Raw genomic sequence first — 19,193 nt, forward strand, 5'->3', positions numbered from 1 at the left:
AATGAGAATTTGAGATAAAAATGAAGAATTTTTAGTATAAGTTATCCCACATATTGCATGGGACATACTTATACTAAAATTTATTTGTTGTTTGTCTGAAATAAAATTAACCTGGGCATCTTGTACTTTATCTGGCAGTCCTTACCCACCTCACCTCACTTTTTTAACCCTCATTTTGCACGATCTCTGGGATTCTGTACTAGTGAGCTTGCAATAATGTGTTTTCAATTACACATTGTGAGGTTTATTAAGAGACAAGGATCACCAACCAATGGATCTCAAACCCACTGCACCCTTGTAAAGCAGTGCAACCTCTAGAAATTCTCCAAGAGGAGGGCTCTGTGGGCTGGCCCCATAACACCCTACTTTAGTCACAGTCAGCGCTGGAGAAAAAACACACTGGTCATGAGATTCACCTCGGACCATGTCACGAGAGAGTCAAAACTAAATGCCTGGGGCTTCCCTAGTGGCGCAGTGGTTGAGAATCTGCCTGCCAATGCAGGGGACACGGGTGTGAGCCCCGGTCCGGGAAGATCCCACATGCCGCGAAGCAACTAAGCCCGTGCGCCACAACTACTGAGCCTGCGCTCTAGAGCCCACGAGCCACAACTACTGAGCCCGTGTGCCACACCTACGGAAGCCCACGCGCCTAGAGCCCGTGTTCCGCAACAAGAGAAGCCACCGCAATAAGAAGCCCGTGCACCGCAGCAAAGAGTAGCCCCCGCTCACCGCAACTAGAGAAAGCCCGCACGCAGCAACGAAGACCCAACACAGCCAAAAATAAAATAAATTAAAAATTAAAGAAAAAAATCTTTATAAACAAAACAAAACTAAACTAAATGCTGAAAGAAAGCTTGGGAGAAAAGATCTGTCTCCTGAGCTGAGGACTCTGGAAACATCCTTCTGAAACATGCCCACATTTTTTTAGCAGTCAGAACCCCTGACAGCTCTCCCTGCACAGAGATTGAGCAGCAGTTTTTTTTAACCCAAAAAAAGAGACTGAGTGATTTCAGGGAGGTATTCAGGCGCTGCCACAAGACCCGAACTGAGGAGGGACGGGAGACACCAACTTTACCAAGCTCGTGATATAAATACACTGATTTATTTACTTCTCATTCCTGCATGCTGTGGTATGGACCCACTTTGCAAACCAGGAAACAGAGGCTCAGAGAAGTCAAGCCCCTTGCTCAGAGTCACATAGCTCCTAGCAGAGCTTGGATTCAAATTCAGGTCTCTGGGGTCGCAGAAGGCCAAGCCCTATTTCCATGCCACCAGTCTTCCTCTCTGGGAGGAGGGATGGCTAAAGAATGCCAGGCTTGTAGAATGTTCTAGAAGAGATCATAGGATGTCATGGAGCAGGTTTATTTCTAACCAACTCCTGAGAGAAGAGGAAAGGTCGTGAAGTATAACAAAATGAAAACAGGCTTCAAACCTAGACCCACCTGGGTTCAAATCCTGCCTCTACCACCTTTTAGCTGTGTGATTTTGTTATCTAGTTTCTCTTCATCAGTTAGGATCCCAGCAGGAAAATGATGGCAGAGACAAGGGGTTTAACTGAGGAGAGTTTAATAGAGGGAATTTTAACTGAGGCTTTGACAGCATTAAGGCAACCAACAGGGGAGGATGAAATACAGAGAGACAGTTATAGCAGGAAGCCATTGCCACCCCAGGCCTGAAGGGAAAGAGGAGGGAATATTTTATTGGATCCTGTTGAAAGCTGGAACCATAAAACAGGGCCCGCCTAAAAGGAGCTGTGGCTCTGGAGGACGCAGCCACTGTCGGAACCATACCCTGGAACAGAGGTCCTAACTTCGGCCTCTCCTTCCCTGTCCAGGAGCCCAGGTTATCTGTCTGTAGAGGTCAGCCTCCCAGGGCCCAGACCAGGGCGGACATGGATGGAAGGGGTGGGGCTGGGGCACTGTAATCAGAGAGCAACAGCGCTCAAGCTGAGCCATCAGTTTGCTTTTTTAAAAATGGAAATCACCGCACCGAGCATGTGGCATTGCTGTGAAGATGAGAAATAAATCGACTGACACACTCAGAAAGTATTTACCAAGCACCTACTGTGTACCAGGCTCTCTCCCACAGGTACAGTGTTGACTGAAACAGACAGGATCTCTGCCCTCATGGAGATTATACTTAAAAGAAAGCCAGGGCTACTCTGGTGGCGCAGTGGTTGAGAGTCCGCCTGCCGATGCAGGGGACACGGGTTCGTACCCTGGTCCGGGAAGATCCCACATGCCGCAGAGCGGCTGGGCCCGTGAGCCATGGCCGCTGAGCCTGCGCGTCCGGAGCCTGTGCTCCACAATGGGAGAGGCCACAACAGTGAGAGGCCCGCGTACCGGGGGGAAAAAAAAAAAAGCCAGACGTTACATAAGTATTTAAAAGGGGGAGGAGATAAAACACCACGAGAGGGTATTCATAAATAGTAGCTACAATTATTTTTTAAAGTCTCCCGAAGAACCCATCTCACATAGCACTTCTCAATTTCTCATAACAATATTTATTAACAACCTTTACCATCAGGCATTGTTTTCCCCCCGAACTACAAAGTTCTGACCATACTGAAAAGAGAAAACAGCTGTTACTACCTGTATTAGTTGGAGTTCTCAAGAGAAACAGAACCAACAGGAGATAGATAGACAGATGATAGATAGATAGATGATAGATAGATAGACAGATAAATAGATAACAGATAGATAAATAGATAGATTTATTATAAGGAATTGGCTCACACAATTATGGAGGCTGGCCAGTCCTCAGATCAGCAGTCAGCAAGCTGAAGACCCAGGAGAGCTGGTGGTATAGTTCCAGTCTGAAGGCCAGCAGGCTTGAAACCCAGGAAGAGCTGATGTGTCAGTTCAAGTCTTAGCTCAAAGGCCTTCAACTGATTGGATAAGGCCCACCCACATTAATAGGGCAATTAGTCTATTAATTAAAACGTTAAACTAATCCAAAAACATCCAGAATAATGTTTGACAAAATATCTGGGCACCCTGTGGCCCAGTCAAGTTGACAAACAAAATTAAACATCACATTGCCCTAGGGTCAAAAATTAAGTTGCCCCTCTCTGTCTCCTTCCTGCCTAAATCTGACTCCTCTCTTTCACCTGGAGTTTCTCCAGGTGTGGCTCCCAGGCCACTTGCATCAAACTCTTGTGAGAGCCTGTCAATTGTGCAGATTGCAGGGCCCCAGCCAGGCCTCCTACATGAGAGTGCCTGGGAGGGAGACTGAGGAATCTGCCCATTTTTAATCCTTCTGACCACCTAATGGTGCCCCCTCTCCAACCTGCTGGAAACCAACAGGAGGAGCTGAAGAGAACTCCACAAGGGAAGGTATGTTCTGAGGTCCAGGGAGGCCTCCAAAGGCACAGGGGAGATGGGCCTCCACAGTGAGGCAGAACCACAAGCATAGTGGGGAAAGAGGGAGGCTTATTAATGAAACCAGGGGTTGAAGAAGGACTTTTTCTGTTTGTGGTGGCTTTGGGGCTGCTAAGTACAGAAGGACCCAAAGGCCCTGCTGGATCCACCTGCCTATCCACCACCCCAAACTCGTCTTTGCTCCCTCCCTTGCTCACTATGCTTGTCACACTGAACTTCCTGTAGTTCCTCAAACCGAAGAGCTCTTTCCTGCCTCAGGACCTTGGCTCATGCTGTTCCTTCTGCCTCTTATACCTCTTTGTGTGGCTGGCTCCTTCTCATCCTTCAGGCTTCAGCTTACCAAGAGCCCTCTTTAAAGGGCCCTCCTGGGCTTCCCTGATGGCTCAGTGGTTGAGAGTCCGCCTGCCGATACAGGGGACACGGGTTCGTGCCCCGGTCCGGGAGGATCCCACATGCCGCGGAGCGGCTGGGCCCGTGAGTCATGGCCGCTGAGCCTGCGCGTCCAGAGCCTGTGGTCCGCAACGGGAGAGGCCACAACAGTGAGAGGCCCGCGTACCGCAAAAAAAAAAAAGGGCCCTCCTCACACCACCCATCCAACATAGATCCTCCCTCTCAGCCTCTCTTTTACCACCTGTTTGTTTCCCCCAGAGAATTTATGAAGATGTGTGATTTTTCAATTTACTTGTTTGTGAAGCAGGAGCAAATTTCATACTCTTATGCATAAAATGTAATCAATTATATTTTGTAATTATTAATCTATCACAGGAATCATAATCTAGTCTTCTTGGGATGAACTTGGCCAGATTAATGATTATGGAATCATTTCAGGTTATCCATTCAGTCAAATTCAACATTCTGCCCTTGGGTCCCTTTCTCAAAATAATGGTTTTGCTAAGGTGTAGGGTCCCCTTAGCCTTTGATCATTGGCATTTGTCCCCCTGACTTCTTCCTAAATGACCCAGGTCTTGTTGTGGCTTCCCATGCCCTCTGCATCTTCCTTTTCCCCAAACTTGTTGGGTTCTCCAGCCTCTCTCGACTCTCCGGGGTCCCGCCTGTGGGCAGCGGGGGTCTTGGCTACTCTTTGTGCACCATGCCATGAGGCTGCTCTGGGTCCATCTACCTGGATGCGTCACTCAGCCATGCCTCTTTACCCTCACACACAGGCTTCTCTGGGAAGTTACTTGTGGTAGGAGATACAAGTCTCCTCTATTCTGAGGTTACTCAAACTTTCATGGGGCTTCTGTGATCTTCTGAGCCCGGAGCCAGACTGGAGATGGAGGGAGACCCACACAGGCAGCTCCCCCCATTTCTCCCTGTCCTGATTCTCCCTTCTCTCCCAAGCTGGTAGAGCTTTATCTGGGGTGGGAGGGAGGTCAGTGGGAAGGAACACTATTCTTGAGACATGGTACAGAGCCGATGGTGCAGAGTTGATGGTGCAGAGGTAGATCCAGGAGGGCATCCGCAGCCCTGAGCACGGTGCCTGGCACACAGTAAGCCTTCAGTGAGTATTTGGTGAGTGAAAGAACACATGAACAAATGACTGTATCAGTATGTTTTCTATCTTGGATGGTACTCCTGCCCAGAATAACCTTGGAGAAAGTGCCAAAGAACTTAGTTTGGTGAGAGATTCAAATGTCCCCTGTGGAATGGTTTGTCCCCTCTCCTCTTGAGTGAGAGCATTGCTCTCTGCAAGCCAGGGGTGAATCGGAGTACAAGAAAATAAACATATGAAGTGCTGCACTGGCAACATGCTCCAATCACCTTTGAATTTTACGGGAAAGCAAAAAATAACCCACAGTTACTGGTGATAAGCCTTAAAAAGTGATTTTTTGTTCATGTCAGTGCTACAGACTTAGAAATCCCAAAGGCAGTTGATGAAGAGCTAATTCCCAGTTTCGCCCAAGTCACTGCAGTGCCCTGGAGAAAGCATTATGATTACTTTCTAGGAGGGCCCTTCCCTGGGTAGAGGAGCCCTCTGGGTGCAGCGAGCATCAGTGGGGATTTTCCATCTCTGACAAATGAACACTTGCACTGACTCTGACACAGGCTTCGCTTTTTTCTCTGAAGGTGGGGTGGGTGAGTCAGGGGAAGGAGAGATGAAGAGCGTTAGGTTTAGAAAAGGTATGACCATTTGGAAGTTAAAATCAGTGGAGGCTAATAATTGAGCAAAGTGATGTATTTAAACGATTGTGTTTGATAGGCTCTTATAATAATATAAAGCTCAAATCACACATAACTGGTGTTCAATAAATTTATGACATGAGTACATTAATAAATAAAGAATATTCATAACTATGAGCTTAAAAAAGACTCTTGAAAGCTGGCCTGGGAACTAAAATATTCCTTTATTATATTGTTTCTATAGAAAAATACGTTTTGCATTCCAAACAACTGACTTCAACTGGACTTTTACAGAAGTTAGGGTTTCTTCCATAAGGGTGGGTTACGTGACACAAACCACAGTCTCTAGCTTGGCCTCTTGTGACCAACCCACATGTTTAGTAGCCTACAGGCTCAGCTCAGGGAAGTAGGCTGAGGGACAGAGTATTGCTAACAGGGTAATATCCCAGAATGTGAACTCACAACGGAGAGCAAAAAATGGTAAATAAAATCCAGCCTCGCTGTTTTAAAATCAATTGCAACTTCAGTTAAAATGGAGCATTAACCATTCGTTCATTCACACACTCATTAAAAAAAAAGACACATGAAAGCGAGCCCCACTCAGGGACTCCAACCCAACCCAGAGAGCCAATCTTCAACTGTCTGCATATATGTGAGTTGGACTAGAACTTCCCTTCCTTGTCTTATCTAGTTCCACCAACCCTGAAAACTTGCAGGAGATAATAACTGATTGTTGTTAGAAACCAAAAAAAAAAAAAAACCCCAAAACCATGGGTATCTCCATGTATCTCTCTCTCCACAAGCTCCTTGAAAATAACACCAAAGGGATAAAAAATGAAAAATTGTATTAACTTATAAGAACAGAAAGGACAGGAGCATAGATAACAACAGACGAGAGATATCAGCAGAATTGTAGAAGATGGAAAAGCAGGCATGGGTTGGGGCACATGTAACTAATTTAGCAAAGCAGAAGGAGCCCAACTGAGGTGCCTGTTGCCGGGGGATGGAGCTCTCTCTACAGACCCCTGTGGGGCTCAGGATCTGGGGGCACCAGTAACTGCAGGAGGTGAGGGGTGAGGCTGAAACCAGGGAGACTACTTATAAATCTGAATCAAGGGGTGGGACAGGGAGGGTGGGAGGGAAACGCAAGAGGGAGGAGATATGGGGATATATGTATATGTATAGCCGATTCACTTTGTTATAGAGCAGAAACTAACACACCATTGGAAAGCAATTACACTCCAATAAAGATGTTTAAAAAAAAATCTGAATCAAGAGAGTGACCCCCTAAGTAGCTTACCCTACCCTCTGCAGCCAGATGACTACATTCCCACCCTGAGAAGCTTCTCTTGAAGGAAAACTGAAACTGGAGAGGCTCAGGACATGAAGATTCCAGGCAGGGTGTGGACTTGGATGAAAATGAGGGGCTTAAACGAGACTCTGCACATTCTGAACTTTGGGATGCTCGGCACACTTCCTACCCTGCTCACAGACAGCCCCCAACCAGGCAGGTTTCCATCAGTCCCCATCAAAGGGAAGTTAGAGAAAAGATAGGGTTTATGACATTGAGGTCTTCCAATGAAGAATCCCATCGCATCACCCTGGGGCATTACCACCAGACCATGAGGCTCACCCACACACAAAGAGCCCCCATCCTCTTTTTAACGTCTCAGTCTCAGCTGTTAGATTGGGTCAGCAGTGATTATCTTGGGAGTGGGATGAAAGGGATAGTTACTCTCTTTTTAAATTTAATTGTAATTCTTATCAAAGTGATACACGTACAAAGTTTTAAAAGTCCAGGAACACTACAAGGCTCCAAAATGAAAAACGCAGCAGTCTCCCAGACCAGGTAGCTCCACCCCTGATTTCCACTCCTTGAAGGCAATTGTCTTCCATTCTTTTAGCCATTTCTTCTCTGTATTTATAAATAATACGCTTACTCTGCTGACTTCCTGATTTTTCCATTTTTGGACGTTATCTACTGATTCCAACTCTGGACATTTTGGATTTAGTTCTCTTCTTCCACCATCTGCATAATCTCTTCTTCAAATGCTCAATACAATGCCACATTTTGGTAGTCTTCATAGGTGGTCAAAGCTTCCTTTTCAAAAATATGTAGACATAGTTATATTTTTAAAAAGAAAATGATTGTCCCAATTTGAAGCCAACTAAAACATAGCATCATTTTGAGCAAAAGAGAAAATCCAGGCGACTGGTTTTGCTAAGCATGTTCTACTTTTAATGGCAGAGAGGTGGTGATTTTGACCTGGCAGAGAAGGAAATATAATCCTAGCCTGACCCTGGGCATCGCAGTACAGACGGTCCCAACTTCCGTTGGTTCCACTTAACGACTTTTCAACTTTATGATGATTTGAAAGTGATACGCAGTCCATAGAAACCGTACTTCAAATTTTGAATTGTGATCTTTCCTCAGGCTAGTGATACACAGTATGATACTCTCTCCAGACGCTGGGTCCTGGCAGTGAGCCGCAGCACCTCCTCAACCACATGATCACAAGGGTAAACAACTGATACATTTACAGCCATTCTGTTTTTCACTTTCAGTACAGTGTTCAATAAATTACATGAGATATTCAATACTTTATTATAAAATGAGCTTTGTGTTAGATGATTTTGCCCAACTGTAGGCTAACGTAAGTATTCTGAGCACATTTCAGGGAGGTGAGGCTAAGCTATGATGTTTGGTAGGTTAGGTGTATTAAATGCATTTTTGACTTAACGATATTCTCAACTTATGATGGGTTTATTGAGATGTAACCCCATCGTAAGTTGAGGAAGATCTGTAACCCCAATTTACATAGTCATAATAATGCAAACCCTGTCTATTAGCTTTTCACTCTCGAAATCAAACTACCCACAAAGCAAGGATGACAATGATGGTGACAGAGCTGATTGTAGATGCTTTCCTTCCTGATGTAAAGGTACAGGCACAAATGGCAGATAATGGGAAGTAGAAGGGAGAGATGAAAAGAAGGGAACTGTGCTAATATCCTCAGCTCACATAGTGGGGAGTTAAAAGGTACTGCATAGATGGAAGAGAAACAGGATATATCATATAAGTGTACAGAGGGAACCAGCAGAACTAAATTATAAATCAGAAAGCTGGGGGCAGGGAAGTAAGAAGCTAACATCCTCATATTTTATGGAGATGAGTCAATAGACAATGTCTTAAACTGACCAAGAAATTGGTTTTTTTTTTAATTTAAATAATTTTTTTAAATAACTTTTAAAACAGGCAGGTGAAAGTAGCGGTCTCTGAAAACTGGCATGAGTGTGGGGTGAACAACGTTGGTTTTCTTAGACTCCCAAACTATTGGAAAAATTTTAATCTTGTGCACACATTTTTCTTTTTTTTTTTTGCGGTACGCGGGCCTCTCACTGTTGTGGCGTCTCCTGTTGCGGAGCACAGGCTCCGGACGCGCAGGCCCAGCGGCCATGGCTCACGGGCCCAGCCGCTCCGCGGCATGTGGGATCTTCCCGGACCGGGGCACGAACCCGCGTTCCCTGCATCGGCAGGCAGACTCTCAACCACTGCGCCACCAGGGAAGCCCTGTAAAAATTTTTAATGTGCTATTTTACATTGTTTCTTTTTTTTTGTCCTAAGTCTTCGAAACCCAGTTGTAGTTTACACTTCCAGCACGTCTCTCTTTGGATTAGCCACATTCAAGTGCTCGATGGCCACATGCGGCAGGTAGCTATCGTATCGGACAGCGATGCTCTTGACAAAACTGCTCAGACTCTTCTCTCAACTTCCATTCTCTAAAGCAGAGATGACTCTCCCTGCCCTGATCCCTTCTCAGGGTGTATGGGATACACTGGAGCTAATGAGTGTGCATGTGCTTTGTAGGCTCCTCACAGGCTCCCACCTTAGGAGAAAGAAGAGAGTGTGGCCAGCTCCTGTGAGCAGAATTTACCTACCAACCTATCACCTGCTCACCTGGACTCGGCATGTACTGAACTGAATGAAAATGTGGCAGGGGCCCACAGATATCTTGATGTTAAAGACCAGTTATTGCACAACAAAAATTGGGGTAATGGAGATAAAGTTACCAACTGTTGTTTTTCCATCCACTACCACAATCATTCTATTTATTTTAAAACTGAAAGGATATTTTAATACTATCCCAAAGACCCAGGGATGGTAAGATGAAAAAAACAAGCTTCTTGCCCGCAAGGAACTCATAGAACAGTGAGGGAACACATACAAAAATGTATAAGGACCAGATAGGTGTGTATCCCCTAGGATTCTTGTTTGCAAGTGTCAGAAAACCCATTTCCAAACGGCTTAAGCAAAAAGGGGTGATTTACTAGCTCAGATAACTGAAACGTGGTTGCAGGCCCCCCTGCGGCAGAGCCTCTCATGTCTTGGCTCTGCCCTTTATTTCCTGCTCCATGTGACTCCCCCAGCAACCTCTGGCTCACAGCCCACCCCCCACCCCCCCCATTCACACATTCGAGTCCAGCAGGAAAGGGAGTGAGTCTCCAGCAGCCCCAGCCAAATACTCCCAGCAGCTCCTTGGCTTCGACTGGATACCAAGCCCGTTCCTGGACCAATCACCCTGGGCCCTGGCATGGTTTGCGAACTGATCCCTCAAAGCACATGGACCAGGAGTGTGAGGGGAATGGCTTTCCCAGTGGAAAACTGGGAAACCAGTACCTAAATTGGGGTGGATAGATGTTGAATGGCCAAGATACAATATCGACTAAGAATTATGGGAACACAGAAAAGGTGTGACCAGGGCTGGCTCCATGAGCATGTGATCTGCAGTCCCACTCTCTAAAGGTCCCACACTTGGTTTAATGTGCTGCTGTCAACAGCTTGAAATTCTTAATCATTTTTGAACAAGGGGATCCATGTTTTCATTTACATTACAAATGACAGAGCTAATCCTGGTTGTGACTAAAATTACATAGATGAGAAAGTGACTTTGGAACTCAATTTTGAAAGATAAAATAAAATTGCAATTTTCCAGGCGGAGAGGGCTGGGTTGTGGGGAGGAGGAGGAAATTCCAGGCAGAAGGATCAGCACAGGCAACAATGTAGCAATGTGAAAGGCTCAGTGAGAAACTGAAAGTATTAGCGCCTCAAGTGGCTGAGGCTTGTACTGCTGGTGGGGAGCGGCTCCCGCTGAGCTGGAAAGAGGGGCAGAGAAGGACCTGGTGTGTCAGGCCAGGAGGCTGGCACTCAGTAAATACTCCTTAAATGAATTAATAAATACAAGTGAATTACAACATCAGAAAAGAGTATTTATTTTTTAAAACCTGTATTATTCCAACTGAGCATTACAAAATAACTGCCCAATTTTCCACCTTATTTTTCTGCTCCAGACTAAGGCTAACTTTTCACTGTGTAATATTAGCGTCTACTGATCCTTATCATCAGCGTGTTAGCAAGGTTAGCATTCCACCTCTGTGACTTCACCATCCAAATATTTATGAATCAGAAACATGTTTCTAAGAACATGTTTTCCACTTGTTTACTTTATAGCAATAATAGTGTGCTTTAATTACAAAGATGACGTTTTAAAACCTAAATAGAACAAGCCTCAATTGTGTGGGAGTACATTGCTTTGGTGATAAAGGAGAAACACAGTGACTCAGGTGGAACATTGTTTCATTTTCATTTTGTGTTTCCTTTTAGTTCTACATGTCAGTACATGAAGTGGAGCCAATGCAGAAGTGTGCTGTGGGGAATGTGAAAATTAAAACTAAAGCTTTATATGTAAAAATGAAAGTACATGGTCCCCATTCTCCCAGGCTCTCCCCTTTCAAGGCCAGAATGAAAGGGAAAAGAAGATGTTGGCTTCCCTCTAACACATGGACGATGAACTGGTAAAGGTCAATATTTTTTCCCTCATTCATTAAAAGGGTGCGAAAGCGACAACACTGGTCCTTCTGAATTGAGAATCTTTTTGGGTTTCCACTCCAGCCTTACTTTAATTTAATTTAAATTAAATGTAAGAGGAATAATTAATGTTCGGGTATCTGCTAAGTGCCCAGTGTGGAGCCTTTGTCGGCCTTGCTCATTTCTGTCTTCCTAGCACCTTGAACAATGCCTGGCATGTAGCAGGCACTCAATAAATATTTGATGAATAAGTGAATGAATTTATTCCCCACAGTAATCCAATGGGGCTATGGCAACTTTTCAGATCAGGAAACAGAGGCCAAGACTATGTGCTGGAAATTGAGGAAAAGAGATAGTCTATCCAGGCAGGTGTGTCCCAGGCTGACGGAGGTAACGTGGGGCTTCCTCCATGATTAACTTTTATGCAACCAGGTACACGCCTCTTCTGTAGAACCCTTGGTCAACAGGGAATGACAACAGGAGAAAAGGGGCTTTTAAAGTGTAACATCCCCATCATGATCATCATCTTCATCATCATCGATTGCAGACACAGAGCTTAAGATCAGAGAATTGAAGAACTGTGAAAAACTTTCACAATTTATAATACCACCACACACACACACACACACACACATATATACATACACACACACACACACACACACACACACACACACACACACATATATATATATATATATATGAGGTAAAGTGAGGCACAGCCCCTCAAATGGGAGAAGCTTGACTTTAGAAAAGGAATCTTGAACTTTGCAATGAAAAGATCAAGGGGACAAACAGCTCCTTTACTTTCAGCACACGTAAAAGCATTATGTTTCATGGATAATTTTTACTTTGAATAAACAACATATGAGAGTGGGGTACCAACATCTCCTCAGTTCATGTGGTTTTGATCGCCTCCCCTGACCAGTGCTGCAGCCTCCTGACGCCTCCTCCCACATCCTCCTCTCCCATCCAGTCCTCCCTCAACCCTGCACCAGCAATTTTCCTAAACAACATCTGCTGTGTCCATCCGTTGCCAAAAGACCCTGTGGCCCACCTCTCCCCTGTGTCCTGGGACACAATTCAAACTGATTATCACAACCTTCAAGGCCTATCACAGTCTGATCCTCTCCCACTTGCTCCCCAATCCCCTTCCCCTCCATACATATACCTGCTCAACAGCTGCTTCACCATTCTCCAGACCTGCTACAGGTTTTCACAATTCTGTATTTTCACTCATTGCATGCACATTCACATTGCATGCACATTTACATGCACACGCATGTGTCTGGAGCAGTGCAAGGAGCTGGGAATGAATGTAGAGATGAGCAGGGCACAGTCCTTGACTTTCTGGCACCCATTGCCTCTGCATATGCTTCTCTCTATGCCTGGAATGCCTGCCCTCCTCCCTTGCCCAGAAAATGCTCAGCTTCAACATCCAGCTCAAAAGTCACTTTGTCTATCAGCCTTTGCCAGCTCTCCTGGGTAGAGCTTTCCTGCACCACTTTAGCCCTTATTACATCAGCCTACCTGCTGTCAAAAGTCTATCTCCCTATGAGCTAGTCTATTTCCCTGTGAGCATCTTCCAGGCAGGGAAGCATCACTGTGTATCTGCAACTCCCAACATACCACTCAGCACATACCAGCACAGAGTAGGTGTCCATTAAATGCTTGCTGAAATATATATATATATATATATATATATATATATATATATATATAGCGACTGCAATGTGCTGGATACTGTTTCATGCATCTTAGTTAGCCACCCAAACAAGATTTTAAACTCCTCAAGGGCAAAGGATGCTCTTATGTTGCCCTTGTAACCCCAAGATGTCTAAACATACTGCTGAGCACAGGATCTGGCAACAGGACAGAATTTGAAGGATTGACTGGTAGGTATAAACTCACCGGAGTGACTCACTCCACCCTCAGCCACTCCAGTTTCAAGTACAAGTTCATCATCAGATGATTTCAGTTCATCATATTTTGGGAAACAGAATAAAAGTCCAAAAAGCCCTACTCGGTTTACTCAGTCAATAGCAGGGCTTATGTTTGTGGTTAAAGCAAAGTATGGAATAATTGCAAATTTGGCAGACAGGATAGTATCACGAGGGCACAGGGATCTGGAATTTGTCACGTGGGAGTCTTCCGAGACTTTAGGAGTATGGTAAGGTGCATACTAGAAGGTTCCATGCATTCAACAAGACTTTGGTAAAGGGAAGGGGGGTGCCCCTTTTCAAGAAGAAGGCAAGGCTAAAGGAAAGTAAGCATGTGTAAAGCTCTCTAAGATTTGGGGGATAGTAGACCTTAACGGAGGTTTTGAAGGAAATCAGACCTGTGTTTGAATCAAGTGCCTAAGAGCAATTTTCTTAACCTTTCTGAACTTTGGTTTCCTCATCAGTAAAACTGAAATGATAATACCTACCTCACCGGGTTATTACAAGGATGAAATAAGATACTGGGTATTTTTAAAAGTGCTTACCATTGTGCCTGGCATGTAGCATGTCCTCAGTAAATAGTAATTACTAAATATGACCTAGACTTGCATTGATTTTTTTTGTTTGTTTTAAAATCAGTCATTAAGTCGGCCTGACAGATGGCGCTTTCCATTGGTCTCTAGACATTTCTGATGTATCAGGGTTCTTTATGATGTGTTAGCTTCAAGGGTAAGGCATGAGGAAGGACAAAAGTGCAGATCTAAGGTTCTTTCCGCCATCCCTGGCTCCCACCCCTCTGCCACTCACCCTTTCAGCTCCAGGGATGTTGTATGTGGTCAGCCACGAGCACAGGACACCCCTGAAAGGTGGTCCATCCCTCTCACAAGCACCTGTTCTTTACCTTGGCCCCATCTTAGTAAATGGAGCATCTTCTGGAGCAAAGGGCAAACAGGGGGCTCAGAAGTCTGCTGCTAAGCTTCCTTTCGGTGTAAGAATTTATTTTGTTTATTTTTTTTTTAAGATTTATTTATTTTGGCTGCACCGGGTCTTAGCTGTGGTACACGGGATCTTCGTTGCGGGAAGATTTTAGGGAGCCTTTTAGTTGCAGCATTTGGGCTTCTTATTTGCGGCATGCATGCGGGATCTAGTTCCCCAACCAGGGATCGAACCCGGGCCCCTGCACTGGGAGCATGGAGTCTTACCCACTGGACCACCAGGGAAGTCCCTTGGTATAAGAATTTATGATTCTGCATACTAAGTGAAGTAATTCAGAAAGAGAAAGACAAACACCACATGATATCACTTATATGTAGAATCTAAAATACGACACAAATGAACATATCTATGTGACAGAAAGAGACTCACAGAGGGAACAGACTTGTGGTTGCAAAGGAGGAGTGGGGAATGGGGGAGGGAAGGACTGGGAGTTTGGGATTAGCAGATGCAAACTATTATGTATAGGATGGATAAACAACAAGGTCCTACTGTATAGCGCAGGGAACTATATTCAAAATCCCATGATAAACCATAATGGAAAAGAATATACATACATGTATAACTAAATCACTTTGCTGTACAGCAGAAATTAACACAACATTGTAAATCAACTAAACTTCAATAAAATAAAAAGAATTTATGAATCTGGAGAATTGTAAGAGAGCCACTTTTCCTCTGTGAGCTCAACATCCCCACCTATCCAGTGAGCACACTGAACTGTGTCAGAACTCCCCAAGTTTTCCTGTGAGCATTTGTTGAGAGACAGTAGGTGTCGTGGCCAAGCACCCTGACTTGGGAGCCAGACTGCTTGAGCTCAAATCCTGCTCTGCCACTCACTAGCCGTGTAACTTCTGGCAATCATTTACCCTCTCTGTGCCTCAGTTTCCTCATCTACAAAATGGAGATGTCCACAGTAATTACCTAATAGGATTGTCATGACGATTACAGGTATTAACTCTACGTAAAGGGCTCAGCTTACAGTCTGGAACGCTGTGAGTGCTATACAACGGCATTGGCTCACATTATTCTACACTTAAAGGCAGAAGAGAGGGAACTAATCCCCCCAGGGTCCTAGGAGTATAAGTTTTGGTAGCCCATCCCAAGCCCAAAATGTATTTGATGTCTTCTTCCTTTCCTTAAAAAGTCTTGTGTGACATATTTAAATTCAACATATCCATATTTGTTTAATATAAAACAATATTCAAAGCACGTATTAATTAAGACAAACACTCCAGCAAGACGTCCTGTATTTATCTCCTGGCTCTGGTGCACAACGGCGTACCCGTGTACATGCTTATGCCCATTTTGATGGAAGTAGATGATTTCCAGGGTCCTCTTGCCTCTGGCTTTTTGTGGTTCGGAGAATCAGTACCACCAGGCTCCAGGAACCTGCTCCAGTGGCCACCAACCTGGCATCATCCATGCCACCGAGTTGGCACAGAGATGCCAGAGCCGAGCTGCTACCTGAACCACAGTGAGCATTTGCCTGGAGGGCACAGGCAGAAGCGTTGCTCTAGCTGTTCTGCCTCTGTACTACTCACCCCTGCCACAGACTAGATTGTCTAAGGTGGACAAACAGAAAATGAAGGGGGATGGGAAAATAGAGAGAGGAAGGATTAAAGGAGATGCTTCATGGGAAAATTGCCTGCAGGGGTTTTTTGTTTGGATGTTAGGAAACAAGGAAAATGCACTGGTAGTCATGATCATTCGAGATCCTTCCATCTTCCACTGTGACCCGTGCAGCACTTGAAGATAGATATCAAGACCCTTTCTCTAACTCCATGTAAACAACCTGGGCAATGATGGAATTTGATGCCTCTCCCCAAAATAAAGATTTAAATTTGTACAGCACTCTAGCAACACTCTGCTAAAAGTAGGGGAATGACTAAGTAAATCATATCACGACCATAGCCCATTAAAAATTACGGTAATAAAAGTCAAGACAGTGGTGACCTCTGGTTGGTAGAGAGGCAGGTGTGATCAGGAACGGTCGCATGTGGGCTTCTAAGTACTTGAGGTGGTGGTCTACTTCTTCACTTGAATGGTAGGTTCTTGAAGTTTGTTTTACTATTATCCTTTTTTTTTTTTTGCGGTACGCGGGCCCCCACTATCGCGGCCTCCCCCGTCGCGGAGCACAGACTCCGGACGCGCAGGCCCAGCGGCCACGGCTCACGGGCCCAGCCGCTCCGCGGCACGCGGGACCCTCCCGGACCGGGGCACGAACCCGCGTTCCCTGCATCGGCAGGCGGACTCCCAACCACTGCGCCACCAGGGAAGCCCTTGGTTTACTATTAAAATGAATATATATGTTCTATAATCATCTGTATGTATGCTACATTTCACAATAAAATGAACATTTTTTAGAAGAAAAAATTATGGTAATAAGGACCACATATAATTCAGAAATAAGCAAATTTCAAAGCTGCTTGCAATGTCGATCACAACTCTGTTTTTAAAAATCATATGCATAAGAAAAAAGATCAGAGGGAAACACACCAGATTGCTAACAGTGTTGAGATTACAGGTAATCTTTTTCTGTTGCCCATTTCCCAAATTTTCATAATGATAAAAAAAAAACATTATACTGAATCCCCCAAAGGAATCTTTAAAAGTATGAGTCTTTTATTTTCAAATGACTCTCACACCTGTTATCTCATTACTTCTTACAACAATGCTTTGGGGGGAGTCAGTATTAAATAGTCGATATTAAATATGAAATAAAGTTTATGGACTGGAACACAGATGAAGGGTTTATGACTTGCACCAAGTCACTCCGTTGCCTGGAGGGGAAACTTCGAGTGGCTCCCAGGTCTCCTGAGCCCTGCTCATCCCCTGGCTGTGGGGAATTGGATGCCCCAGGGCTCTAGGATCTCCACTCTTAAATGGGAAAAGCTGCTACCTGGGCTTTTGTCCTGTGGTCCAAAGTGGGTTTCTATGGCATAGAAGATGGACTACACACCAGAAGGTCCCCAAAGATGCATTCTCTGCCTGGGGTGCTCTTCTCACAGCCCCTCCTACCTAGCAAGGCACCAAGTCCGTGGGTAAAATTCCCTAGAGATGTTCAGAGAGAAGAAGGGGAAGAAGAAGAAGGAGGAGGAGGGGGTGGGGGGAAGGAAGGTTGTCAGGACCACAGGCTGTGTTTGAGAGTAAAGTTGGACAACTTTTCTTGACTCTAGTTTTTGGAGGGGAAGAGAGATGATTGAAATGAGTCTGTTCCTCGTGCTCTCCAATGCCTTCCTCCTGACGCCTTCCCTCCCTCCAGCTCTCTTAGGAGGGGTTGCCAGGGACTTGTAGGATGGCTTCTGCAGAAGGTCTCCATTCAAGACCCTTAGAGCTCAGCCCAGGGCTCCTCACTTCAGAAAAGATGGGGCCTTAGAGAGGGGAAGATCCTTTGCTCAGGAATACCAAAGGCAGAACCAGACCAGAACCCAGCTTCTCCCACCCTTCCCAGCCCACCCTGCACTCCCAGATCCTAGCCTGGGGCACTTAGCACTGGTCCGTCCTGCACTGAGGAGAGCCCCAGATGTGTGCCAGAGTTGTGTGGAAGGAAAATGGGGATTGCTTTCATTGTTTTCTTTGTGGAGTCCTAACCCCACTCCCGTGAAGATGGTCATTCCTGAATGAAGCTCAGCTTCATCCACAACTCTTTGCCACTGACTACGGGGACAGAATGGGCTCTGGGAGAGATTTCAGGGGTATCCCCAGCATGCCTCCTTTGATTCATGATTCATGATACCACTACTGAGGACTGGCTGTGTGCCTTATCCTCAGTGAATCCTTATGTGTTAGATGCCTCAGTGAAATGACTTATCCAAGATGACACAGCCACTATGTGCTGAATCCAGAATCAAAGCACCACCTTCCACATTTCAGAGTTTCCCCATGTTTCCTGAGGAAGCAGACTCTTAAATTAGTAATCCCCGCATTCAAATTCACTTTATAGAAAGTGTGGGCTTTGGAAAGCAGAAGAAAGAGGAAAAAAAGTCTACCCCACACCTTTTCTGGGGTGAAGTGGGTTGAGCCAGGAGGATAGAGCTGCTAGTACCCTGACTGATTTTAACTTGTGTTTCACTTGCCTCTCTAGAGATCTGTGAGCAAATACAATCTTGAGGTTTGATGAAGAATAATGGGGGTGGGGGAAGGAGTGGGAAGGGACTGTTCCCTGGACTAAGAAACTGCTAAAACCTTTAAATATCTCTTGAACTTTTTTTTTTTTTCCTCTTTTGGCTCCCTGCAATGTTTTGATGTTGAGATTCGGTTGCCACAGTGGGCTGTTTTTAGCTGCCTAGTTCCATCCCCTCCCCTTTTAACTTTTTTCCCTTCCTTTTGCACATGCCCCAACATGAAGTTTCCAATTCTTATCTCACTCAGCAAAACATACTGGGGCTGGTCTGAATGTAGATTCCCCAGGCAGTTCTCCAGCGTAAAACCTCAGCAATATTCAAGTCTCTGCTTAACCCTCTTTCACTGAGGATTAACCCCTGAAATAACCCTACCCAGGGCTTGCTTCTCAGGGAGGGGAGAGGCATTCTTTTCCTTTGTGTAGAGAAGCAGTTTGGTCTGGGAAGCTTTTCTTGCCCCTCCTCTAGATGATACCGAGTATGCAGGCTGGACAACGGTGGGTCCAAAGTCAGGGTAAAATGAGGACGCACAGAACTCATACTGATCACGCCTCGGGGGCACACACCTTGGGGCTCCCTTCCCCTGCCCTTTCCCAGTCTCTCTTCGATTAGGCAGATTTCACGGCTCTCCTGGGGGCTGGAGGCAGGGAGGCAGGCAGCGGCCGTTTTTGTTTTCCTTGGATAGGAGTCCCATTCACAAGGGGGTGGACTGACTTCTCTGTCAAGATTCTTATCGCTTTCGGAGTTTCAGTGGGAGAGCGAGGCTCAG

Source organism: Stenella coeruleoalba (genome assembly GCF_951394435.1).
Source record: "Stenella coeruleoalba genome assembly, chromosome: 1".
Classification (NCBI taxonomy): Eukaryota; Metazoa; Chordata; class Mammalia; order Artiodactyla; family Delphinidae; genus Stenella; species Stenella coeruleoalba.